Source organism: Herpailurus yagouaroundi, unplaced genomic scaffold (assembly GCF_014898765.1).
Source record: "Herpailurus yagouaroundi ecotype Mexico unplaced genomic scaffold, PumYag 141, whole genome shotgun sequence".
Taxonomy (NCBI): domain Eukaryota; kingdom Metazoa; phylum Chordata; class Mammalia; order Carnivora; family Felidae; genus Herpailurus; species Herpailurus yagouaroundi.
In genome coordinates, this window is record NW_024412396.1 from 62,206,684 (window position 1) to 62,233,500 (window position 26,817).

At 49.0% G+C, this 26,817-nt stretch overlaps 1 protein-coding gene across 4 annotated transcripts in view; it reads right to left on the minus strand.

Moving 5' to 3' along the window:
- Window positions 1-26,817, minus strand: part of FOXN3 (forkhead box N3) — a 405,238-nt gene that overhangs the window by 248,989 nt on the left and 129,432 nt on the right. The gene's annotated exons all lie outside the window — the stretch shown is intronic.

Below are 26,817 nucleotides of genomic sequence, written 5' to 3' on the forward strand. Positions count from 1 at the left end.
GTTGGTTAACCTCGGTTGGTGGGTTGGAGCCTCACGTCCGGCTCTGTACTGACAGCTCAGAGCCTGGAGCCTGCTTCTGATTCTGGGTCTCCCTCTCTCTCTCTGCCCCTCCCCCACTCACACTCTGCCTCTCTCTCTCTCTCTCTCTCTCTCTCTCTCTCAAAAATAAATAAACATCTAAAAAATTTTTACTAAAAAAAAAAAAGAAAGAAACCATTGAAATTGTTTCCTGGAATTTATTAGGAGTTCCTGATAGTTGCCACAACTCTTTGAAGACCGTGGAAAAACTTTTGTGTTCTTAGTCCCAGATCTCACGCTGGTTCTATTTTAAAAAAGGGGGGGGGGGTCGATAGTTCTCCCCCTCAGAACATCAGAACTAGAACAAGCTTGCCGACCTTAATGATAAAGCCCTAAAATTCCAGCACTGTTTGTAGGGTGCTGCCTTGAGTATGTGGGTGCCCTTAGGAGGGAGCCATGGAGGTGGACTGAACACTTGAACGGTTAGTTTTTAAACCTGTTTTTCCCGAGGCGACCAGGGAACTCATTGTAATACATCTGTCATAATTAAGACATCACTTGGGGTCCCAGATGTGAGAAATGGGACAGCCTGTGGATTATCGGTGTAAACTTTGGGCATAATGGAACATTCTGGTGGTGTGGGGAGATGATGCAACTCTACAGTGGAGAACACCCCCAGGCTGGTTAGTTCAGGGGGCTAAGTGCCCCAAATGCTGAGAGTCTCCTCAGTATGCTCCCCTTAGATCAACCCCCACGTTCATGGAATGATCCCCTGTCTACTGCTCGTGAGGCAACGGTCTATTGCTTGAACATCCACAACTTCCCAATTTATCCTAACCAGCCAGCCTTCCCAGCCGAGGACATAATCCACACATTGGCCTATACACGATGGTGGGGCCTGCTCAGGATCCTAAACTTGACTTTTCAGCCCAACGTGAGGAACCCAGAGAGGGGAACCTTCTATAGCGAACCTTCTATAGCAGGGGGTCGGCCACCTACAGCCTGCAGGCCAAATCCAGTCCACGGTCTCTTTTTGCAACTAAAATTTTTTTGGAACACAGCCACACCCGTTAGGTTATGCACTGCCTATGGCTGCTTTCCCGCTACAGGGGCAGAGTTGAACAGCTGCAACAGAAAACCACACGGCCTGCACAGCCTAAAATGTTTACTATCTGGCCCTTTGGAGAAAAAAAAAAAAAAAAAAAAAAGGGGGATGACAAAAGCCATCAGAATATTTACAGAATATTTACCTCTCTGGGTATTGTAGTATTTTGTAGCTGGGACAGGAGGCGCTCCCAGTTAGCCAGCAGCACAGGACATGTTTTCATTGGGTGCTTATGGAGCGCGGTGACCTGAGGCACTGAGCTGGTCCAGCCCCGCAGGGTGACTCCAACCGCAGACAGTTTGTGATAAGGGTGATTCAGGTCGCCCCAGGCTGGGAGAGTCAAGGAATGCTTACTCAGTTTTTAATCTTTTTTTTTTTTCTTTAAGTTTATTTATTTGAGATACTGTGAGCCAGGGAGGGGCAGAGGGGGGGGGGGGGGGCAGTGGATCCGAAGCGGGCTCCGCACTGTCAGTGCAGAGCCCGACGCGGGGCTCAAACTCGTGAACCGTGAGATGGTGACCTGAGCCGAAATCGAGTCAGATGCTTAATGGACTGAGTCACCCAGGTGCCCCCACTCATTTTTTTTAAAAAACATCAAGATGTGCATAGTGCCTGAGAGATAGGGTAGGACTTCAGAAAAAGGAAAAGGGGAGGGAGAACTTCCTTTGTTCTTTCCTTCCCTGAGCAGTAAAGCAAATACCGGGTATGTTCAGAGGACCATGGGAGAGACTGGTTCGTCTGGGCAAGAGGATGGTTCATGGGAATTCCTGGGAAGATGGCTGGAAAGGTAAAGTTGAAGACAGATTAAGAAGGAACCGGAGAGCTATCTATCCCTCCCTCCCTCCCTCCCTCCCTCTCTCTCTCTCTCTCTCTCTCTCAACATTAATAAATAAACTTAAAGAAAAAGAACCCGAGCTCAAAACCCACAAGTTTGTATTTTATCCTAGACAAGCGGGAACCACTGAATGTTCTAGGGAAAATAGGAGATGATATCATGAATGTGGTATTTTAGAAACATTAATCTGGCCATGATATATAAAATGAATCAGAAGAATCTAACTACAGAGGAACTGAAATTGAAACACAGGAAACAGTATGTATCATATTGATGGAAACATTGTTTCGATGGGGGAAAAGAAACAACTCTTTCTCTTCGTTTTAACTTACGGTTTCCAATCTATGTGTCCCTGGTATCGCCTCTATGTCTCATCATTGTTTTTCATACCTACTAAGTAAGCAAAGCTGGAACGAGGAAAACATTTCAAGAAAAACAGTTCAACCACAAAGGTCAGGTCTCGGTATAAGGTATCAGCCTTTTGTGAGATGTATGTGTATCAGGTATAGTAGTTGGCCTTTAATTTCAAATCCCAAGCAGAGGGAAAGATTTTTTTTTTTTAATATTTTTTTTCAACGTTTATTTATTTTTGGGACAGAGAGAGACAGAGTATGAACGGGGGAGGGGCAGAGAGAGAGGGAGACACAGAATCGGAAACAGGCTCCAGGCTCTGAGCCATCAGCCCAGAGCCTGACACGGGGCTCGAACTCACGGACCGCGAGATCGTGACCTGGCTGAAGTCGGACGCTTAACCGACTGCGCCACCCAGGCGCCCCGGGAAAGATTTTTATAGTTAACATAAGGAGGGTTATATTTTCTCTCTCTCGTGTGTGTGTGTGGATGTGAGAGAGAGAGAAAGAGAGAGAGAGAGAAACCCCAATTTCCTCACTTATAACCCCCAGGAAAGGCAGCTAAGGGTAGCCTTCCCTGCATCTGGTTTCATTAGAAATAACTGTGCCCATTCTAAGCGTCTGCGGTCCTCAAACTTGCCAGCATTCTGCCCCTGGATGGGCTGCTGTCCCCTCACACGCTGCCCGGGCCTCAGACATCTGTGTGCACGGTGACAGTACAGCTGGAGTGGGAGACAGAACGGAGCAGAGGTTGGAGATGCTGTTTCACAGCAGACGGGGGCGGGGGGGGGGGGTTCTGAATTCCAGTCTTTTCTACCCGGGAGACCTGCTCAGGTTACCTGCTTTCTGAGCTGAAGGTTCCCACCTGTAAACCAGGGGTGATGAGGGGGCGCCTGGGTGGCTCAGTCAGTCAAGCGTCTGACTCTTGATTTCAGTTCAGGTCATGATCCCGGGGTCATGGGATCGAGACCCCGCATTGGGCTCTACACTGAGCATGCAGCCTGCTTAAGATTCTCTCTCTCTCTCTCTCTCTCTCTCTCTACCTCTCTCCCTCACTTCTCTCTCTCTCAAGTATTAATTAATTAACTAATTAAAAGGGAAAGAAATGGGGGTGATGAGTACCCACCTCGGGAGCCTCAACTAGGAAAACTCCCGCAAAATGCTTTGAACACCGTGACGGGGACCGGATAAGTCAGGCTGCCGTCCTTTGCTTTTTGGGGTGCAGTGACATGTGGCTGAGATAATCCAACTCAATCGCAGCTTTTTTTTTATTTGCTAGGTGACAGGCACTTCCTTAATTTGATTACCATATGTCTAATACACAGACTCTTTTCCCCCTTGGAGTACATCACCAGATTCCTAGAGGACCAGAGCTCTGGAGACTGAAAGTGCCCAGGGACTGGGCATCAGCAGCCTGGCTACAGTGCTGCCTTCTGTGAAAGTTCCCAGCAGGCCCACCCAGCGGCACAAGCCCCCAGTGTCCTCAGAAGAGACAAGAGCCTGGGATCTGCAACCTTGAGTGGGAGACCTCAGAGGCCCCTCCCCCCAAGCTGTTGAAGACATTTCTTTGACTCACTCAAGAGCTAGAAGCCAGTCTCCTCACTTCTTTTTCTCCATCCTCAAAGTCACATTAAAAAAAAAAAATTAAATCATAATGGTCACTGTGGAAAACTTGGAAACTAGAAATTAAAGGGGGGGGGGGAGATATGCATGGATATGACCCCATGGCCCAAAGCTTCTTTCTACACCTCTGTTAATTCAGACTGTCTTCCAGGTTTTTCTATTCATACAACAAAAGTGAGATCACACTGTAAATACACTTGGTGCCCCGCATTTTTTTCCTTTTACCCCTTCACAGGGTATGAAATCTGTTTCTACGATAAAACTTTGAGCTTCGGGTGGGCTGAAACCTCATCAGCCTCGACGTCACCCCTTCTGTGTGCCTGGCACATAGTAGGTGCTTAATAAACAATGTGGAAAGGGGCGCCTGGGTGGCTCAGTCGGTTGAGCATCTGACTTCGGCTCAGGTCACGATCTCACGGTTTGTGGGTTTGAGCCCCGCGTTGGGCTCTGTGCTGACAGCTCGGAGCCTGGAGCCTGCTTCAGATTCTGTGTCTCCTCCTCTCTCTGCCCCTCCCCTGCTCACACACTGTCTCTTTCTCAAAAATAAAGATTAAAGGGGCGCCTGGGTGGCGCAGTCGGTTAAGCGTCCGACTTCAGCCAGGTCACGATCTCGCGGTCCGTGAGTTCGAGCCCCGCGTCGGGCTCTGGGCTGATGGCTCAGAGCCTGGAGCCTGTTTCCGATTCTGTGTCTCCCTCTCTCTCTGCCCCTCGCCCGTTCATGCTCTGTCTCTCTCTGTCCCAAAAATAAATAAACGTTGAAAAAAAATTAAAAAAAAAAAAGATTAAAAACAAAAAATTTTTTTAAATGCGGAAAGAGTGGATGCCTGCACGGCCTTATGTAGAAGAACCAATGGCTCAGCCACTCTCATTCTGTTGGAAACGCACGTCACCTCCAGTGTTCTGCCCCTGTGCCCCATATCAGATGCATAGCCTCTTTCATACATGGTGCGTGTGGCTCTACGTCCCTACGGCGAATTCCCAAAAGTGTAATCGCGGGGTCAGAGTACTCACATTGTACGGCCTTGGATCCCTACTGCCAAATGGCTCTCCTCCTGTGATCTTATATCCTCCCCCGGTGATCTAGGAGATGGAAAAGCGTGAACTTCCTCCATGGAGTGAGTGCATGACTTAAGAGGAAATTGTAGAATCCCTCAGTAGGTGTCTCAATGAGGAATTAAGGGCCGGACTTGAAGCTCATTTGATATCTCGCAACCCCACACAGTACAGAGCATCTTCTTGAACTTTGATCAGTCTCCTTCTAACATCGTCTCTGTTGAAAAATGCCACGTAGTGCCGAATTTGGAGAAGTACCAACTAACTCCCTAGCATCTCTATCTTCCAGAGTAGGAAACACCCCCCCATCTCCCAGGACGCAGCATAAAACCCAATCTTTCCATATAAACAGTGACCCACACCAAATCTGTGTCTCTGGCACCAAGTCTGTTTTGCTTGACTTGTCTATAAATATCTTCAGTTAAAAGTAAAAGTCCATAGCGGTTTCCAAATGTTCCAAATGTCTTTTTTTTTTTTTTTTGCATACAAGCATGCATTAAAGATATACTGTTAACCTCAAAAAACACACTTTTAGGAAAAGTTTTGCTCTTCCTAACATAAATCATCAAAATAGGGGTGCCTGGGGGGCTCAGTCAGTTAAGCGTCCGACTTCGGTTCAGGTCATGATCTCACAGTTCGTGAGTTCAAGCCCTGCGTCGGGCTCTGTGCTGACTGCTTGCTCGGAGCCTGGAGCCTGCTTCGGATTCTGTGTCTCCCTCTCTCTCTGTCCCTCCTCCACTCGCATTCTGTCTCTCTCTCTCTCTCTCTCAAAAAGTACATAAACACTTAAAAAATTAAAAACAAATAAATCAGCAAACTCTATCCCAAATGAGTCTATCAGAGTATTTTGATTATTCCTCTCCCCCGCCCGCCCCTGCCCTGCCCCCGCCCCGCCCTGTAGGTCAAGGAAGTCATTTGTGAAAATGAAAACAGCTGTGTGGATCCTGATCCGGGAAGCCCCAAGCTCCCACTCTGCGTGGCTAGCGTCCGTTTGGAATCCGGCAGAAGCAAGCATCAACCTCCTTGCAGCCCTAAGTGCTGTATCCCAAGGCACATAAGAAACTCTGGATTCAAATCCCACCTCTGTCCCAGAACTAACTACTGTGTCAACATAACCTTCTGTGTCCTTGCTCCTCCATCTTCAAAATGGGTTTTTTTGTTGTCCTGCAATGTTCTGTGTTTCACAAGAACATTACAAAGACCTGAAGCATAAACATCGTTCGCATGTTCGATGGAGAGGCATCGCACCTCTCCATCGCATGGAGAGGCAAAGCACCTCTCCAAATTCAGTGTATTTCTTTGTCATGACTTCTGTTTTGTTAACAGTCGGACACAGCACTTCTATCCGAATCTTCCCCACCCCTTGGTTTCTAATGGCAATGTTATCAGCATATCTCCTAACCTTTGGAATCATCTGTGATTGAAAAAAAAAAAAATCCATATGGCTCTTCACCATCAACTAATACTAAGCTGCTCTTTGCCTTAAAACCTTTTTTATAAACACACACACACAATAAGTTAGTCCAAACACTTTTCTTTGACTCAAAATAAACCACAGGCCTCCCGGATTCAACAGATAAAAATCTCAAAGCTCATGTTCACATCCATCCATGAGAGAAAGGTAATAGTTCAACATGTCACACAACGAGCCAATCAGAGGACCGAAAAATAAACACAGAAGTCCTGACGTCCATGTTTCCAGTTTCCCTGTGATATGAACAAGACAGAATTTATGTGAGAAGAAAATGCCAAGGTGACATTTGGAATTACCATGTTTTGGGGGCGGGGAGGGGGTGCGGGAGGCCGACTTATAGGACCTCTTGCATTCTCTTTTGGAGCCGTGACCTTGCCAGATCCACAGCCCCATATGCATACGGGGTCCAGCCAAGTCACCACGGGGATCCGACAGCCTTGCCCATGGACTTCTGCCTCCCTCAGCAACTTAAAGGGAGTGTGCTGCTTGAGGAGATGGGCTCGTGGGGAGAATCAGAAAGCCAGCTCTCTCAAGAAACCCAGTCGGCCTAAAAGTCAGACTTCTTGAGTTAAGAGGAAAGGACTATGGGGGAAGGGGCTGGAAGTGGGGCCCAGCAAGAGGACAGAACAGAGGGCTAACATGAGGGTACCCCGGCCACTACAGGCACACCGGCCACGTCCCCTCATTCCTGAGCCGCGGACAGTGTCAGGGTCTGCCTGCTGCACGGAGGCAGAGCCACTGGGCCCGGTCTACTCCAGAGGAGCCCTCCTGCAGCCCGTGACACCCCCCCCCCCCACCGTTGCACCTGCTGAGCCAGGGGACAGCAGGAGAGGAGTGCCCGCTCCCACCTATGGGAGCTCCTGAACTGACCCAGCTCTAGCCCTTTACATGGCAGCCTCACATTCTCCCAACCTCCACAGAGTGGCTTCTAGACCAGGACTTCATGAGACGTGTGCTGCAGAATGTATTATTTTACTGAGCTCCTGATATCACAGCTTCATGGAGGAGCGGACCAGGCCGAGAGCGTTATGAGTAATTATGCCTCTAGCATTGTGTTCGCTGAGGTGCAGATCTGCAAAGGCCTCCTGTGACCCACAGCTGCCATCTACACCTTGTCTCCCAGGTGCTTTGGAGCCCGTGGCCCCACAGGCAGGATTCCCTTCTCCCATTCATTCTTCTTCCCCCTCCTCCTTCTCCTTAGTGGACACCCTGTGTTGCAACCTCCTCAATTCCCTGGAGCCCTAACCAATCCACCATAAGTCTGCCCTAAAACTCTGTCCCCTTGAATGAACCCTGGAACCACTCTGGACTTCAGTGTCTTTTTCTGACAGAGAGGGGCAGGAGCGGCTCTTCTCCAAAGTTCTTTCCGGCGAAGAAAAGAAATATTCTATATTTTATCTTCTTAAAACTTTGTGCCCTGTGCCTTTGACAGAAATAACTCTCCAGGCTTGCCTGTTAAAGGAATCTGGAACATTCAGCACGCCAGAAGAGTCCCCCAGGTCTAGCCTTTTCTTCCTTGGTATGTATGGGACATTGCACGGCCTGGAGGCGACATTGGTTTCAAGAGGGAGGTCTCAGCCTTCCGACTGGCACTCGGGTGCTCTGGATGAATCCTAAGGTCTTTTTCAGAGTGACGAGCCCAGGATTTTGCAAGTACAAAGCTCCAGCTGATGAACACAGGCCCAGACAGCAGGAGAGAAAAGCCATTGTTGATTGAACACCCCAACACAGATACGGACTTTACAAACGGTGGCTCTCCGGTTGACGTCAGTGCCAGGGTGCTGACGTCATCCAGAGAAGGGCAGGGTGAGTCAGCCAGTTCTCCACCATCAGCCCAACCCCGGGAAGCATCCCACGGCGCCCGGATGCTGTCAGGTAAGACGAAGACCATCTGGTAACATGAGGTTCTGAATACCCCACCTGGCTGTCGGGAAATGGAATTCCACAGATCAGGACCCTAATCCTAAGAATGACCACTGACCGCCCACGTCCTGCCCCTCGGCTGACAATTCTGGAAACGGAGCCTCTGGGCCATGTTATCATTTAGCAAGGCTCTCCCTGAGCTGGCCTTTGGATTGCCACGTCTTGGGTTCACCGTGTTCCCTGTCAGGGATGTGTCACCATGCAGATGGCAGTCTGAGAACAGGCCAGGGTGTATGGGATGCTGCCACATCTCTGTGCTCATTCTGCCGAATTACCGTAGCTCCAGGGTGACAGTCCCACAAGTAAAATCTTCATCGCCACCGCCTGCCTGTCTTAACACTTCAGAGTCACTTTTTTTATTTTTGAGCGTATTCGCTCGCTACCCGTCTGAAAAAATTGCGAAGGCTCGTGTGTGTGTGTGTGTGTGTGTGTGTGTGTGTGTGTGTGTTATACGGTTTACATCGAAAGAGCTTTTAAAAACCACAAAGTGTATTTTTGGAAGTCGTTACTCAGGTATGGGTGGTTGGGGACTACAGAGTTTCTGAAATCGTTTGGATTCCAGAAACCACTCTAAGCACACCTCTTGCCTTGTCTCCCTCTCAGCACACTGAATCCACTTGATAGAAAAGGGAGGATCGTTCTGATGGAGTGATTTCAGAGAGCGAGAAGGAGCCACACCTTAAAAGCCCCTACCAGAAGCTGATGACTTACCCACTATTGCCAAGTATCTAAAATCGGGTGCCCTACGTTCATACTACTGTGTAAGTGACTAACCTCAACCTGGAACAAGACTGGAGAGAAGCAGGGATCCATGTGTCCCCCCAAGAGGTAGAAAGGTGTGGTATGGGGGCGTGTCCTAAGGGGCAGGGCGGAAGAAAGGCAGAAGGAACAGACTGAGAGCACCCAGAACAAGGAGGCCGTTGCACTATTTTTTTCTAGACGTGACCCTGCTTCTTCTTCGTTTGTCTGTAAAAAGAGGGGCGTCCCATGACAGTGACCTTCCAAGGAAGAATAACTCATCCAGTCTTGGCTTAACTGGTGTCCGAGCAGAGCCACTGTGGAGAGGCTCCTTGGCCAAACCCATCTCTATCTCCCGGCATTCCTGGGGGAGAGCGGAATGAGCACAGCTGAGACCATCAGTGCCATCACGGAAGCAGCACTAATACGGACACAGGGGGTGCCGGCTCATTCTCCCCAGCCAGGTGTCCAGGCTGGCGAGGCCATCTGGGTTAGGAAATGTGTGCTCTAAAGCCTGCTGGGGGAAGCCCGTTTTGATGGGGAGCTAAAAATCAGCCAGCTTCAAGAAGTCTCTTCAGCCCTGGCCCCCATCAAGGTGCGGGGCCTTGGAAATGGACTATTTCCCCTTATGAATAGCCCTGAGAACACGAATGCGTCCACGTTCAACAGCCTGTGGGCCAGGGGCCAGTGAACAAGTCAGCTCCAACGGGAAACACAGGAAAAAAAGACTGGGAAGAAACGAGATTTTGGTTTCAGGTTTCCAAAAACCTAAAGATATAAAGCAAAAATGAAACCCTTTTAAGAAATGCCCATCTAAACTGTAACCACTGTACCTTTAAAATTCTTTGTATACTGATGAAAGCGGTTAACAAACGTGAAAGATGAACGTAAATTGTGCCAAATGATAACACGGTCTCTTTGAAAAAAGGTAGCTCCAAAATTTGAAAGATCAGTGAAAACCCACTGTGGGTGAGGATGTAAAGAAAGAGACATTCTCGTTCAGTGTTGATGGGGGTGTTAGTGAGTCCTGTCATTTTTGGAGGGATACTTAGCAGTATTTATTAAAGCTGAAACGCACATGGGCTTTGACCCCACAAATTTCATTGCAGGGATTCACTGTCTAGAAATGCACAATTGTGCAAAAATATGCAGGTACAAGAATTCTTTCAGCATCACTGGCAATAGAGGAAAACTGGAAAGAACTCCATGTCCATCAAAAAGGGATCAATTGGTCAATCCTAGTGCATTTGTATAATGGAAACTTACAGGTGTGTGTGTGTGTTTTAATAGGTTCCACGCCCAACGTGGGGCTTGAAACTCACAACCTCGAGATCAAAAGTCACGACTTCACCGACTGAGCCAACCAGGCGCCCCAAAACTTGCAGCTTTTAAAAGAAACAAGGAAACCGAGGTGCTTACGAGAATAGATGCTCGGAGAGAATAGCGCAGTGCAAACCGAAGACCAAGCCTATTTTTTGTAAGATAGTAGAAGATATGTTAATATATGCACACAAAAAAATCTTTGATGGGTGGATCACTAGGGACTTGAAACTTTCCATGATAGCATTTCTAAATTTGTTAGGATTCCGTGTTCTTATTTTTTAACATTGAACAATAACTTGTAATCAGAATTGGAAAAGTGAATGCCCACATCTTCACATTTAACTATCCCTCACGCTGTCTTTGCCCCTCATGTTGGAGGGGCATTAAGAACTGTGTTTCTTAGAGCTTCTAGAGAATAGTGGCTATGGGCTAGGTCTTTTCATCTCTGCAGTTCCATGGTAAATGGCTCAAACTCTTCAAATACCTTCACATTAAAGTTACTTTGTGCTTGAGAAGCGGCCAGTGTCACAGACAATGCAGGGCTGTGAGTTGGGAGTGTCGCTCCCACAAATTTTCTTCCCATGTTTCAGTTTTGTCATCTGTAAGACTAAGGGTTGAGGGCACCTGGGTGGCTCAGTTGGTTAAGCATACGACTTCAGATGAGGTCGCCATCTCACAGTTTGTGGGTTCGAGCCCCGCGTCAGGCTCTGTGCTGACAGCTCGGAGCCTGCAGCCTGCTTCGGATTCTGCGTCTCCCTCTCTCTCTGCCCCTCCCTCACTCATGCTTGCACTCTCTCGCTTTCTCTCTCGTGCGCAAAAATAAATAAACGTTAAAAAAAATTTTTTTAAATAAAATAAGATTAAGGGCTTGAAGAGAATCATCTCTTATATTCTTTCATATAAAGACCTTGGTCGCTCCCTGACCAGACCCTCCACGAAAAGGGATACCCAGTGGGCATTTGCTAAAATATGAGACAGAGACAGGGCCCGAATTCAGGACACCATGGGAAAAGGAACAACTGAGAAAAGTCTTAACCGGCATCATCTGGAGTTAGTGTAGAGTCAGCCAAAGGAAACGAGCAAAAAGGCTTTATTGCACTGGGAGAAAAGCACATTTTTGAGGTTCTCCACTAGAGAACTGAATGTTTGGAAATACGTAGGGATGGTTTGGGCTGTCACAATAATGGAGAGAAGGCGGAAGCGACCAGCATTTAGCGGGTGGGGCAGAGGTGCCAAACCTGCCACAGGGACCAGGACAGCCGCCCATTAGTCCCATCCACGCAGCCCTCGGATGAACACCGACAACTGCTGGCCCACCAGCCATCAGCTTCCGTACCTGTCCAAAGGCCTGGTGCCAGGGGCCAGTGCTAGGTGCTGGGGGAGGTGAGGGGCAAAGGAAAACAAGGTGGCAAGACGGCCAAGATACCAGCCACACGGCCCACCCTCTGCACGCTCCTCTACCCCCCAAAGTGGTCATTCTGGATCTTCTACTCTAATCATACTTTCCCTTTAACACACACTGATAAAGACTTAAAACTCCTTGGAGGATACATCTCTATAGTTACATGCCTGATTAAATCCTAACTATAAAAGAGGATTTGGGCCCGGTAGGTCCAAGGCCTTCGTATTATGTCTTGGAGCCCATTCTCCCTCTTGCCAAGTTTAAGGCCACCATTGTCTGCTGTAAGCTCCGAGAAACAAAGACCTCACGTGCCATTTTTCCTACGGCATTCCTAGCACCAAGAACAAGGGCTGGCACATAGTAGGTGCTCAGTTAAAAAAATGTTAATGAATAAGTGAACGAATGAGGTAGCGAGAAAGGCACAGTTTTAGGAGGCAGTCAGGATGCGTGAGCTATTTATAAGCCATATGGTCCTTGGCAACTCACTTGGCCTTCATGAGCCTCCTCTTCTGGGGACAACAGCAACTACCACCTTCCAGGGCTTTGGGGAAGATGGGGGTAATATACAGAAGACGTCCAGCATGTCTGGATCATAGCAGCTTCTCAGCAAATGGGAACTAATTGTACACTATTATTAACAACACCATTATTGGCGCCCCCGGGTGGCTCAGTCGGTTAAGCACCCGGCTCTTGATTTTGGCTCAGGTTGCGATCTCACGGTTCGTGGGATCGAGCCCCATGTTGGGCTCTGCACTGACAGTGCGGAGCCTGCTTGGGATTCTCTCTCTCTCTCTCTCTCCTTTTCTCTCCTTTCTCTCTGCCCCTCCCCTGCTCTCTCTCTCTCTCTCAAAACAAATAAACTTAAAAAAAAAAAAAACCTTTAAAAAAATAACACCCTTATTAATAACTCCAACTCCTGCCACAGCTCACATCTGTTACGATCGTAATTACAAAAGTTACACAACTCAGTTCAACTGGCCCTTTAGGAGCTACCGGTTAATAACCAACATCAGCGAGAGCCTCTTCTTTAAAGCACAATGTTTCTCCTTTCCCCTTCCCAGCAACTTTGCTCAGAACAGTATCAGCTACTCCATTGTTTCCAGACATCGATAAAGGGCCCGCCCGTAAAGATGCGTGCAGCAGAAAAACAGGAAGACCAGTCAGGGAGAACCAGCAAGTCTGTGGGCAGTTCTGACTCCCAGCAGTCTGCTCCCAGCCCCAGCAGTCAAGGTGTCATTCTGATTAGGCCTCCAGACGCCTGAGCCTGTTCACCAAGGCAAATCCACAGGGCACAGTGGTTGCAAGCATGGAATCTGGAGCCAGAGGCTGAGCTCCAGACCCTGGTTCTCCACTCTTAATTGTATAACCTCAGGCAAGTTGCTTAACCACTTGAAACCTCAGTCTTCTCATCTGGAAAATGGGAACAAATATCAGCGCCTCCTTGGGGAAAGGGGGAAGGAAGCAGAAGACTGTACTTCTGTTGGCTCTGTGGAAAATCACAGAAATCAACCAGCCCATCGGGAGAGACCCCACCAGAACTTCTTCCCATGGAGACTACCTTTCCCACATTCTTTCATTGTTGTTCCTTGACACAATCAGCTTGAATCCTCTCTGAGGTACGGAGGAAGAATTAGCTAGTGATGCGGAACAGAAGCAGAGTGCTGGGCACAGAGTAGGTCTTCAATAAATATTTGCTGAGTGACTGACTGAAGGGTGGATTCGTACGTTGAAAGGCTGACAGTCCGTTGCACTTGGTTGACCCAACAAACTAAGTACGGACTCGGGTAAAGTGACGCTCGTGGCATTTTTGAAACCGAGGCCTGGAATTTGTGTTCATGGAAATTGCTGTTAGGGTTACCTTCTCTTTCAGTTGGGACACACCTCAGCTGGAAAGTACGGGGCATTTAACTGTGGGCAGATAATCCAGAGAGGGTCTGAGACATTTATCCACCAGAGCACATCCCGCGATGCCCCCTTCGGTATAAGAATTTGTGCCACAAAAATCAACAAGCCCACATGAGCTCCACAGAGGCCAGCCTTCACTCGTCACGTTCATTGCCCGATCGCGTGGGCCTACCGGGTGCACCAGACAGTAAGCGCTCAATAAATGCAGGTTTAATGAACAATCACATGGACCAAAAAAATAAATAAAAATGAACGAAGACACAGAATAATCAAAAGGGGGGGACAGTTATTGCAGAGTCTCGATCAGAACTGAAGTTTTCGGAAGCCCCGTCCTGGAGCCTCGGCTGCTGGTCTAGACAGCTTTTAGAAGGGGCGGGAGACGCGGGTACAGAGAACCGGGGGAGAGGGAGATCTGGGAGAAATGGGAAGTGGACGCAGGTGAGTTTGTAGGGGGACGTGAGGCTCAATCAGGACATCTGTCGTGCTTGCACGAACACTACTCTCACTCTGAGAGTGACCAGGATATCTGGAGGAAGGGGTGGAGCCTTGGAACATGAGATCAGACACCTATAGCCCCTGTTGCTTCCACAAGCTGGGCTCTCAAGGCTGTTCCTCTTTCAGAAACACCCACTGTTTTCTAGATCTCCTGCCGTCTGCCTCTCTTCGCTTTGCCTTCACCCAGGCTGGCTCTCTGGGCCTGGAGGGCTCAGCTTCCTCGTCCCCGTGTTAGAAACGTGAAGGGTACATTTGTGGAGACAGCCACTTGGGCTCTCTCCCTATTGAGGGACTCCCTTTCCTCCTGAGATAAGCACATTGTTCTCTCCCAAAACTCAGCATGTGGGTCCGCCGTGGACACGAACTGCCTCTTTGATGCACTTTTAACAAGTGTTTTTACAATGCGCTTCTCGGAAAATTGCCCCGTTCCTTCTGTACTCAGCAGGGAGGTACCACGTGAACTGAGAGCTTGGCTATTATGCTCGCGGATAATTTGAGTTTCAAGTGCAGCCTTCGCACGCTTGAAAACAAATAATTTACCGAAAAGTTATCCAGCTGCCCTCCCAATCTGCCGGCTACTTTGCCTCGGGTGTGGCGCTCCCTCGGCTTGCTGTGAGCCTCAGCGAACAGAACCATCAAGATCTCTCTAGGTCCCGGCCAATGACGGCAGCACAAAATTTTGGCTGACCTGGCCCTGGAGAAGACAAAGCCCTTAAATAGAGATTAGCCACGCTCATTCCAGCCCCACTCACAGCCAAGAGTCACAAAGTCGGTATTTGCTGAGGGGAAAAGGACAAAAGGAAACAAATTTCGTTTGCAAGCTCTCCAAACAGGCTAGAAAAAGTAATTCCCTACTGCTCGCCCTGTCCGCATCTTGTCACAAGAAGGCTGAGCTACTATGGCCCAATGTTGAGGAAATCCCAACATGTTGGTCTCTGTCTCACAAAGGATCAGTTGGCGCTCTGAATAGGGGGTTCAGAAAAGAGCTGTGCAGAAAAGAGTTGTGCAGAAAAGAGCTGTGCAGTTGTGCTTCAAAAAAGCAACAGGGCCATTTTAAATGACTTTATGGTGACAAAGTGACAATGACACTTGCTACTTTAGAGCAATAAAAGCTTAGGAAACCTGAGAAGGGGAACTCCCAAAAAGCTGCACTATTCCGGGGCGCCTGGGTGGCGCAGTCGGTTAGGCGTCCGACTTCGGCTCAGGCCACGATCTCGCGGTTCGTGGGTTCGAGCCCCGCGTCGGGCTCTGGGCTGACAGCTCGGAGCCTGGAGCCTGCTTCCGATTCTGTGTCTCCCTCTCTCTGCCCCTCTCCTGTTCATGTTCTGTCTCTCTCTGTCTCTGAAAAATGAATAAACGTTAAAAAAAAATTGCACTATTCCTCGATAACCTACTGAGGAGCCGGATCCAAACAAACATCCCCCTGTTTAAAAAAAAAAAAAAAAATGTTTATTTATTGAAAGAGAGCACGAGCTGGGGAGAGGCAGAGGTGGGGCGGGTGGGGGAGACACAGAATCCAAAGCAGGCTCCAGGCTCCGATCTGTCAGCACAGAGCCCGACGCGGGGCTCGAACCCGCGAACCGCGAGATCGTGGCCTGAGCCGAAGTCGGAGGCTTAACCAACTGAGCCACGCAGGCGCCCCCCCCCCCCCCCGCAAAAACAGCCTTTTAATCAGAGTGAATTTAAATCTGCGCTGAAACCATCAGCCTTCAGGGTACAACGGCAGCATATTTCTTTTGGAGGAAACCTGAGGATCATCCAGTTCACGACTGTTACTTTACAGGCAGGAAGACGAGGCCCCGCGAGATTCAGAGACCTCCTCCAGGACACGCGGGGCGGGGGCGGCCCCAGGGCGGGGACTCCGGCCGCCTGGTCCAGCTCTCCCTCCTTGTGCCTCCGGTACCTGCTGCGCGCTCCGTGGGCCACAGTGCGCCGTTGAGGCAGCTGCGCAGAGCGAGCGCTCTTGCCAACGGAGTCACTTCTCACTCCGGCGTCCCCGCGGGGCAGAGGGGACCACATCCCCCTGCCCAAGGCCGGGCCACCAGCTCAAAGGGGACCGTGTGCTGAGCCAGCGAGGGGCACGTCCGCACAGGGGGTGGGGGGTGGGGACATCAGGCTCAGGACTGTCAGCCCCGCGGCGGGAGGGGGGGACACTGAAACCCCCCCCCCCCCCCCAGGCAGCTGCTAAGGAACCCAGAGGTGACCCTCGCGGCCCACTCAGTGCTGGAATTCTCCCGAGAGCCCACAGCACATGCATCCAGAATCCGCCATTCACGTTCCTTCTGTCCTTTCTCTAGAAAGCCAGACTGCTTCGAGATGGGCAGATGGGGGCGGGGCTTCCTTCTCTTGCATTTTGTCCTAAGAGACAAGGACATCCCAGGTACACCTTTCCGGAGCGTTCCGGCGGAGCTGTGCAGGCTGCGCGTAACACGACTGCCGCCCCCAAACGACAGGCTCAAAAGGTCAGAGCCAAATGCTAAGTGCCCTGATTAAATCCGAACATCCCTTCTGCGGTGGACGGGCGCTGTTTAATCTGTGTGGATCCGGCCATCCACGGGCAGCCCTCTCCCTCTTCAGAAAACTGAAAGGAAACATCTAAATAGCATCCGACACCTAGTTTCTTCGTGTACGACAAATGTCAATGATATGCAAACACAGGCGCTTCGCAGTCAAACGCGGCTTCGCCAGAGCGGACAGTGAAGGGGCTTCTCATTACTCTGTGCTCTGTCTGGGAGGAAGGACCTGGTGGCCGGGCATCCGGGAGTCGGTCCCCGGTCACTTCTGCCCACGTAAACACTACCCATTACTGCTCCCAAGAATGGCGCAGAGAGAAAATAAATCAAGCAGTCTTGTCCATCAGTCCCATTCTCTGAGTCCCTACTTGGCCAGCCACTGGGGAATCCTCAAAAAGGCCCCAAACCCCAGCCTGCCGGCCCGGCACTCTGGGCCCCTCATACTTGCAACCTGCTGACCTATCCTGGCTCACCTCGCTCCCTTCTTGCTTCTGGCATCTCCAGGATGGACCATCCTTTCTCACATCCAGACCTTCTAGCCAGGCCAGCTCCAACAACGCCTCTTCTGGACAGCTTTCCTTGACCATCACCAAGCTGCTGCCTCAACACCCTCTCCTTGCCATGGTGTCAATCATCCTCATCTCTCCAATACCCCAACACGGGACGGATGCATAGGAGGCGTTCGATGAATGTTTGTGGAAGAAATGACATTCCTGAAACAAAGTTAGCACACTAGGTCTAAAAGAGATGGAAAGAGGCGCCTGGGTGACTCAGTTGGCTGCGCCTCTGACTTCAGCTCAGGCCGCCATCTCACGGTGTGTGGGTTCAAATCCCACATCGGGCTCTGTGCTGGCAGTTCGGAGCCTGCTTTGGGTTCTCTCTCTCTTGCTGCCAGTCACTCTCTCTCTCTCTCTCTCTCTCTCTCTCTCTCTCTCTCAAAAATAAATAAGCTTAAAAAAGAGGGAGAGAGATGAATAAATGGGCTCTTTAAAAACACAACACACACACAGAGGCAAGTCTTTTACAGGCAACGAATACATATAAAAACTGGCGAAGTCTTCTAAATGAGGTGTGCAGTCTACTTAATAGTCGTGTAACAGTGTCAATTTCCTGGTTTTAATGAGATACTACAGTTTTGGAAGACTGTTATCACGTGGGAAGCTAGAGGATCTTCTCTATACTTTTTTTTTTTTTTTGCAACTCCTAAATCTGTGATTATTTTAAAATAATAACGCAAAAGATATACAAGACAAAAAGGCAAGATGTCTCAGACACCAAAAGAGCGGCCGAGGCAAGAGGCGATGACTCCCAGGTTAGGGATGATCCTCACCCTTCTTTCCCTCTCCCTTCTCTTTCTCGGGCCTCCCCTGAAACGTCCTCCCTTCTGAGATGCCTTCCCAAACCAGCAGCGGCACCTGCTCAGAGTTCATTTTACTTCCTTCAGCACCTGGAGGACTATAATCTGAAATCTCGTCTGTTTGTTGTCTGTCTTCCTCCCCCAGAACGTAGCCGCCCCAAGAACAGGGGCCACAGTGGGAAGTTTGCCACTGCTTCCCCAGGACCAGGGCGGATCCTGGCCCATGACACTTCAGGAATATTATTTTAATGAATAGTGAACATGTTAATGCACTAAGGAAGCGAGTATATCAGAAACCAAAGCCGAGAGTGATCTTCTTAGCCTTGAAGGCTTTCTAATTAAAAACAAAAGATGATAATAAAAAGCAAGTCCTTGACAAATACAGCACTTTATTATTTGTAGGAAATTACTTGAAATAGACAACGCGATGTCTGGAGCAGGTCCCAGAAAGAAGCAGATACCACGAGAAGGGCTGTAATCAGAAAATGTGTCCAGTGGGCAACTATCCGGACAGACATGGAAAGATGGATTTAAAGAGAGGTCAAACAAGGGAAGGGAAGAAAGGGCATTCGGAGCTCGGACGCCAGCACGAAAAGAAAGCCTTAGTGGCATCAGGCCCACATCTGTCCGCTCAGGAAGCTGGTGACCTGTCATGAGAAGGGCTAGGGTCATGGTAATGAACAAGAGAGTCAGGACCCGCCCACGTGACCGTCTGCTCTAGGTGATCAGCTTTCTGTCTAGTAAAATAAGGTTTGTAGACACCGAATTTCTCCCTTAATGAATGTTTCCTGAAAGGACAGAGTAGGCTGCTTAGAGGCCGTGCCTTGGTATTTCTGAGTTCTTGCTGGCTGGAAGAAGGGCCAGAAGCCTGTTTGAAATTGAGTAGGGAGAAGAAGGAATCCTTGCCCCTTTGGGGCAAACACGTCCATTGTGGGAAGAGCGACTCTGGTGAGCTCTCCCAATCACGAGAAAGGATTTTGTAGAAACCATTCAAGGCCCAGCGCATCAGGCTGAGATGTTAAGGAACCTGGCTAATGCTATCAAAAACCATCTCATGAGGGACACATTGCTACGAAATTTCTGTCTTCTGTCATGCCTACCACCGAGCTGGGCCAGGATTGCTGAAGAAGACAGCTGGCAAATTGTTAGGAAATCTGAGGAGGGGAAGTTTAAATCCAAAAATGTGTACCCCACCCCTTATTCCAGAAGACTACAGGTTGGATGGTTTCGAAGTGACCAGCGATTGCCCCATAACAGGTCTTCCTTAGCCAAATGTTCTGCATTCAAGTTATTCCCATAGCCCTCGGTTCTTCCAGAACAGAGAGTGGATATCAGAAAAGCCTTTCCTCCACAGAGGCATCTGGCTCCTGGGGCCTCTTCCTTCCAGCCTCGGCCACTGGGGCCCCGACACAGCAGCGTTGCTTCAGGGCCATGAGAAGCTGGGGGTCCCCTGATAGCCTGGCTGTGGACCAAAGCCTGAGGTATCGGAGACATGCGGGGGCGAAGGACTACCGGCCCACTGTCCCCTGCATTGTGTAATGCAGATGGAAGAGATGTCTGCCTTCTCCAGATTCCATCAGCTGAATGGATGTGAGAATAAATAAGAAATAAGAAATAAATAATAAAATAAGAAATAAGAAATAAAGAATAAGAAAGTGTCTCCCATACATGGGAGAAGCTGCCAGGTGCCTTCTCTATCTTACTCCTATTTGCCAAGGCCTGCCTCGTTCCCAGACCGGGGAAGGTTCCATGCTAACTTGGACTTTAGAGGCGGCCCGAGTTCCTGTTCTTCTTGCCCACAGCCCTCCCCAGAATCATGGCCGAGAGCTCTCATCCTCACGGCCCACTAAAAAGCAATCTTGGTGCCATGTACACATGGCCATTGGGTCTACTACCTTGGCAGCAACGCCTGGAAAACTTCCGAGTGATTTCTCCTCGGAAACCTTTGCTGAGAAACCTTTCCTTAACATTAGCTCACGAAGTGCGATCCACCCTCTTGCTTAACTCTTCCGTGATATCGGGCAGGAAGTTTTCGAGATGGTCACACAAGGCGTGTTTTATACCATTGACCCCATGCAGAAGGGTCCCCCTGAAACTCACAGATTTGGCGTTCAGGAGAATAGGAGGAGTGCTCTGCCCTTCCAACATTAGCTGTTGGCCATATTCTGTTCTCCCCAGTAGATGAAGATTTGTTGGTGCCACTGACTAAGGTGGAAGACACTCTTGGGATTCGGCACTTAAACCTCAACTCTGGAGCTGTCTACACGTGGTAGACTGAGGACACCATCCTGGATTCCCGGATTATATCATAAAATTCTCTTAAATTTACTCTTCAATTACTTAAAATTACTCTTAAATGCTTATTTAAGCATGGCTCAGTCAAGTAAGCGTCCGACTTCGGCTCAGGTCATGATCTCGCGGTTCGTGAGTTCGAGCCCCACGTCGGGCTCTGTGCTGACAGCTCGGAGCCTGGAGCCTGCTTCGGATTCCGTGTCTCCCTCTCTCTCTGCCCTTCCCCCGCTCGTGCACTCTCTCTCTCTCTCTCTCTCTCTCTCTCTCTCTCTCAAAAATAAACATTAAAACAAATTTTTTTAAATGCTTATTTCCATTTTTAGGTTTTCACGAACAGTGTTTCTTTTTTTCTTCCTTTTTTTTTTTTTTTTAACAGACTGATTATTGAGGTAGAATACTGGAGTAGTCCCCGTTTCATCAGCTTTATTTGTTTCTATAAATTATGCACACATATGCAAAAATGAGTTTCCACCAGCTGCCCCCAAATGAGTACAGTGTGAACATCACTGAGCGTGTGGGCAGGGAGAAGTCAGCAAGCACGTCCAGAAGCCGCCCTGGTGCCCCAGCGTCCGCTGGCTCCCTGTGCCTCTAGTCCCTCACTTCCACTTATTTTTCCTCCTTTTCATCTCGTTTCCTTCCACGTCTGCCCCTCCCAAATCACGACTCAGTTCACTGAGGCATACAAGTGCCTCCGCTGAAAGCAGACTGAGACAGGAGTAAACAATACACTCAGTGTCCTGAGGGGCAGCCATTTTGCTGCCAAATACAACTTTGCCAAACCAAGAGGAAACTCCACTTATTTCTCCTTTTTTTTTTTTTTTTGTTTCTCATCTCTTCCAACTGAAAGCAAGTATCGGGGATATGTTTTGGTGCCACCTGGCCTCTAGTGCCTCCTGACTGCTCAGACCACTGTTTTGCCCATAAGCGTTAACTCTATCCATGCTGGGCACATTCTGGAGTTCTAAGTAAAGGATTCATGGGTCAGTGAGATGAATGAGGACCTTGCTCACCAAACCCACAGCCTCGTGAAGGACACGAACCATAACAGCGCTTGCTACGCAGTGCGGTAAGTGTTGCAATGCAGAAACGAACAGACCGTCGTGGGGCACTGCAAGACGCAAGTGCCCCCTCCCGTTAAAGCAAACTTTCCATCTGAGAGACAAAATTACGTGGGGCTTGGGAGAACCGAGCAAGGATCTCGACCACTCTCTTTGCGTTCTTCCGTTCTCTTGGGGGTTTTCTCAGTTCAATTATTGCTCCGGTCACCGTGCTGATCCCCTGGGGCATGCGGCACGGGGGTGGGAGGGACGTACACTACTCCCACCACTTTAAAAACTAAGGCAGAGGCAAGGGGGCACATGTGAACCTTCATTTCTAGAATGGGGAGAGAAACAGCAACCGCGGTGCTTGCACCTAAAGAGATCAGCATCACAGTGCCTGGTACAAAATGAGAGTCGCCCGTGGTGGTGACAGTCGTGAAGTCAGAAGGATCTAGTCCAGGCTGGAGGCTCTTCTGAGCTCCCGAGCACAGCTACATATCACAGGCCCCTTCTCTAAGTGGCTCTCCTCGCCTTGGACTCAGGTACAACTCTCTGCTGAGAAAGAAAATGAGCAGCGGCCCAGCAGGACAAGCCAGTCTCTGGCAGAGAATGGTGGGATCCCGGAGGTTTACCTGCGTCAGGTGTATATATCACTGTCCACCATGACCTGATTCAATGCTAAGTGACTTGTGGGCAGGGAACATGGGTCCATTCCATGCTACGTAAGAAGCACGGGCGGGTTCAGGCTCAACAAATACAATCAGGACATTTCCGATCTGGAAGGGGCTCTCAGAGAGGGTTATGTCCAATCTTTTCATTTAAAAATACAACATTTGGGGCGCCTGGGTGACTCCGTCGGTTGAGCGTCCGACTTCGGCTCAGGTCATGATCTCGTGGTTTGTGAGCTCGAGCCCCACATCGGGCTCTGTGCTGACAGCTCAGAGCCTGGAGTCTGCTTTGGATTCTGGGTCTCCCCATCTCTCGGCCCCTCCCCTGCTCATGCTCTGTCTCTCTCTGTCTCTCAATAATAAATAAATGTTTAAAAAAAATTTTTTTAATTAAAAAAAATTTAAAAATACAATATTAACTAGATAATTTTAAGTATAGAAAAATTTAAAGAAAACGTACATAACCCTTAGTTCCATCATCTAAACAGATTAGCTTGCATATAAACATTGAAAAATAAAAATCATACGTGAACCCTTTTTTTAAGACAAAATAGGGCAGGAATGTATAAAAAGTTGCCTTCCCTCCTACCTGAACCCTCAGGCCTCCCTACTTTCTTCTTGTGTATCCTGCTAAAAGTAATTACAAAAACATGAGCATATATATTCACGCACATATCTATACACATACATACAACTTCATTTTTTTTTATATAAATAGGACCTCACTTTTCTGCACTTGCTTTTTTTTTCACTTAAGAAGGTGCCATGGTCTGAATGTTGGTGTCCCCTGCCCCAAATTCATATGTTGAAATCCTAACCCCTAATGTGGTAGTGTTAAGTGGGGGGAGGGGGGGGCGGCATATTGGGGGGTAATTAGGTTATAAGGGTGGAGTCCCCATGAATGGGATTAAGTACTTTCAAAAAGAGACCTCACAAAGCTCACTAGCCCCTTCGACCATGTGAGGGCACAGCAAGAAGTCTGAGACCCAGAAGCAGGTACCCCCCCTGGAGCATGCTGGCACCTGATCTCAGACATCTAGCCTCCGCAACTGTGAGAAAGGCATTTCTGTTGTCTATCAGCCATCCAGTCTTGGGTATTTTGCTACAGCTGTCCAAACCAACTAAGAAAGAAGGCAACGAACAAAGTTTTGAAGCCAAAATACTTGCCATTCACTCCCATCACCATGCTACTTTCTAGTTATATAATCTTGAACTTAAACCTCACTGTGCCTTAGCTGTTTCGTCTGTAAAATGGGGATAGGGGAGTTAATACACGTAAACTTCTTAGAATGGGGATGACACTCAAAAAATATGTATTGTTATTACTTGGTACCATTATATCTTTGTACCCTTTCCAACTCTTCCCGTTTATCTTTTTTTTATTTAAGTATAATTGACAAGCGATGGCCTTTTGGTTTCAGGTATACATCAGAGTGATTTGAAATTTCTATACACTATTAAATGATGCTCACAATTAAGTCTAGCTATCATCTGTCACCACACAAAGCTGTTACAATATTACCGACTATATTCCCTTTGATGGACATCACAACCCCATGACTTATTTATTTTATAAGTGGAATGCTCACCAGCGTGCCAAGGCTACAAACTCTGGTGATGGGTACTGAGGCTCTTTCCAATTTGCTGCTATTGTTATTATGAACAATATTAAGATACCCTCACTCGCTCGTTTTTGATGATCTCGGTGAGTAAATCCACAGGATCCATTTGTAAGGCTGAACTTGCTGAGTATGCACATATAACTTTTGACAGATGTCGTCAAATGCACCACCTGGGTTCCCTGCCGTGAAAACTGTGTTTCCCAACCCCTCTCTGAACTGGATATTCCGAAATTTTTAAATATTCGCCAATCAGACAAATCACAAGCGGTATCTCCTTGTTGGTTTGAGTTGAACCTCTTTAAATAATGAGTGAAGTCAAGAACTCTTTAACTTACAGGTGAGAAAACCAGAGACCTAGTTAGTGGTCCTCTAACTGGCTTAAAGTCGTACCTGACCAGTTCTAGAGACGAGCCTGAACCAGATCTCGGGATGGCCCATCTGAGGGTGCCCTGACCCCCAGCACCGGGAAGAGCATCCGATGACATGTGGCCAGCTCCTTCCTCTGCCCTGTCTGGGCACACCAGGGCTGAGCAGGCAGGTGGGGCTCCACGCTGCCAGGGTTAGGGTGAGGGCCCCCTGGGGACCAGCAGTCCCAAGCATGTGTTTTCCTGGCCTGACAGGGACGTCATAGCCTCGTCTTCGACCCAGGAAGCAGGACCGTGGTCTCCTTCAGCTGCGAGGTCGCTGACTGTGTCTAGCAGACAACGAAAGCCTTGTCCACCAACTGCCTGAGGTTCCAAGGTGTTTTTTCTCCTGCTCGTGTCATCTCAAGTGTTGCTTCTGTCTGAGAGCCAAGTGGTTCACGCAGCTGTGACTGGACATTCACATTCCTTTTTCTCCTTCTCTGTGAAACTGGCCTTTTTCAACTGGGCAAGAAAGCTCTCTGCAGGAGGGCAAGGATCTCCTTCCATTACCCTCTGGTGTCCTCCCCAGGCATGAACAGCACAGGTATTCAGGGTGGCGGGAGGTTACCGAGTGCGTGACATAGAGAAGCGCTCGGGTGCCACTTCTCCCGGGCACTGTGACCGCGAGCACCTCCCTCTAAGCCTGGCTGTCCTCACCTGGATGATGGAAATGACACCAATGTCTGCTTTGCCTGACATGCAGGATTGGTGTGAGCCAAGGAGATCGCGTGCGTGACAGTACTTTGAAAACCGTGAGGCCCAACACAGATGAAGGACGCGGGAGAAGGTCAATGAGCTGGTCGCCATTCGCTTCCTCCAGGGGACTTTCTTTCCTGAGGTGGCCATCCTCAGTCGTGTGGGAGGGGTCTATCCCCGTGCCCAGATATTCCGGAAGCCCTGCGTCCCCTATCCAAGTGCCCCAGGACCGGGCTCTTCATCGTGACACAGACTGACTCAAGGCTTCATTCATCTTGACGCTACAGAAAGTATTTTACAAGCATCTATTTAGACACCAGCTAAACTAGCTGTTCAGCAAAGAGAACTCTGGTAACTTCACACTGGTTTGGCATAATCAGGAAGCACAGTTCCACCTGCTGGGATTTCTCAGCCAACCCATCCTCATTACACGCTAGAACTAAGAAATAAAAGTGGCCATGTTGAAGGGAATCATGCTGCAATTACTATATATTTTTCTACTCCTTTCTTTTCTCTCTTTTTTTTTTTTTAATTAACATTTATTTTTGAGAGACAGAGCGTGAGCAGGGGAGGGGCAGAGAGAGAGGGAGACACAGAATCCGAAGCGGGCTCCAGGCTCCGAGCTGTCAGCACAGAGCCCGACGACGCGCGGGGCTCAAACCCACAGAGGGAGATCATGACCTGAGGTGAAGTCAGACGCTTAACCAACTGAGCCACCCAGGCGCTCCTAATTTCTAAACAAAAGAATTAAATATAGTTCCACCCTTTTCCTTGTCTTTCTGCTACCGTCCTAAACACTGATTATCCTCCTAGGTCTAGAATCATAAGAACCTGTTCTGCCACTCGCAGCTTGGAGAGTTTAGGCAAATTATTCAACCTCTCATCTATAAAAGTAAAGAGAATCAGAAAGCCACGTTAATTAGGAGTGTGGTTACATTAAGAACACAAAACCAGTAAAGATCTACTTAAAGTTTAATGCTTGGATTTGGAGACAGCTCTTTTGTCCTCTGAGACTTTTTTTTTCCCTAACTCCTGGTTATATTCCAGATAGCTGAAATTTGCTGGCTAAGGGAGTCTCTCTCAGGTGCATATATATTCTTCTCAAGGTCTTGAACAGCTTCACCAAGGCCATGATGGAAGTCGTTGCACCGACAACCCAAGCCCAGACCCCAGCGCTCTGTTCCAGGCAGGGAGACTTCCAGCAAGCGCCCTGGAGCAGCCTGGTGGAGACTAACAGGAGGCACAGGACAGAGGCAAGGACAATAGGAGCCCCCCTGAGCCCGGTGCGTGAGGAACAACTTCCTTCCGGGCAGCTGTATGCACAGACCAATGCCCCACCACGGGCGCTGTCTTTGTAAGAAGAAACCTTCAGATGCCCACTTAGGAAAATGAAATATAAAGGGTGACGTCCAACGCTAGGACAGTCCACGGTGAACAGCCAACAAGGGAAAACCGAGGGATTGTGGCCACTCTGGAATGTCTGTGTAGGAGGAGCTTAGAGGCAGCACTGCTTGGCCAGGAAGGGAAGGGCTGTGGAACTTCACGTGATGCTGCATCTGTATAACACACACAGTGGCTTATGTCTGTGTGAGATAGAGTACCGGTGGGGGCGGGGGGGGGCAGCTAGAGCCCGAGTCACCCCCCTTCGTTCAGTCCCTGGAAAGGACGGTACTGAAAAAATAAACCAGTCCCACTTCAGGTGACCAGTCCATTTTTCTGAAGGGTGTAAAGAATTCTCTCATAAATTCTACTCCCTCGCTTCCATTGAGCTAGGTTGCTAGAGTTCCATCTAGAATACTGAAGGTGCAAAGGCACCTGGGTGGCTCGGTCGGTTGAGCGTCCGACTCCTGATTTTGGCTCAGGTCGTGATCTCACGGTTGGTGGCACAGAGCCCCACGTCAGGCTCTGTGCCGAGCACGCAGACTGCTTGGGATTCTCCCCTCCTCTCTCTGCCCCTCCCTCTGCCACACACATGCATACT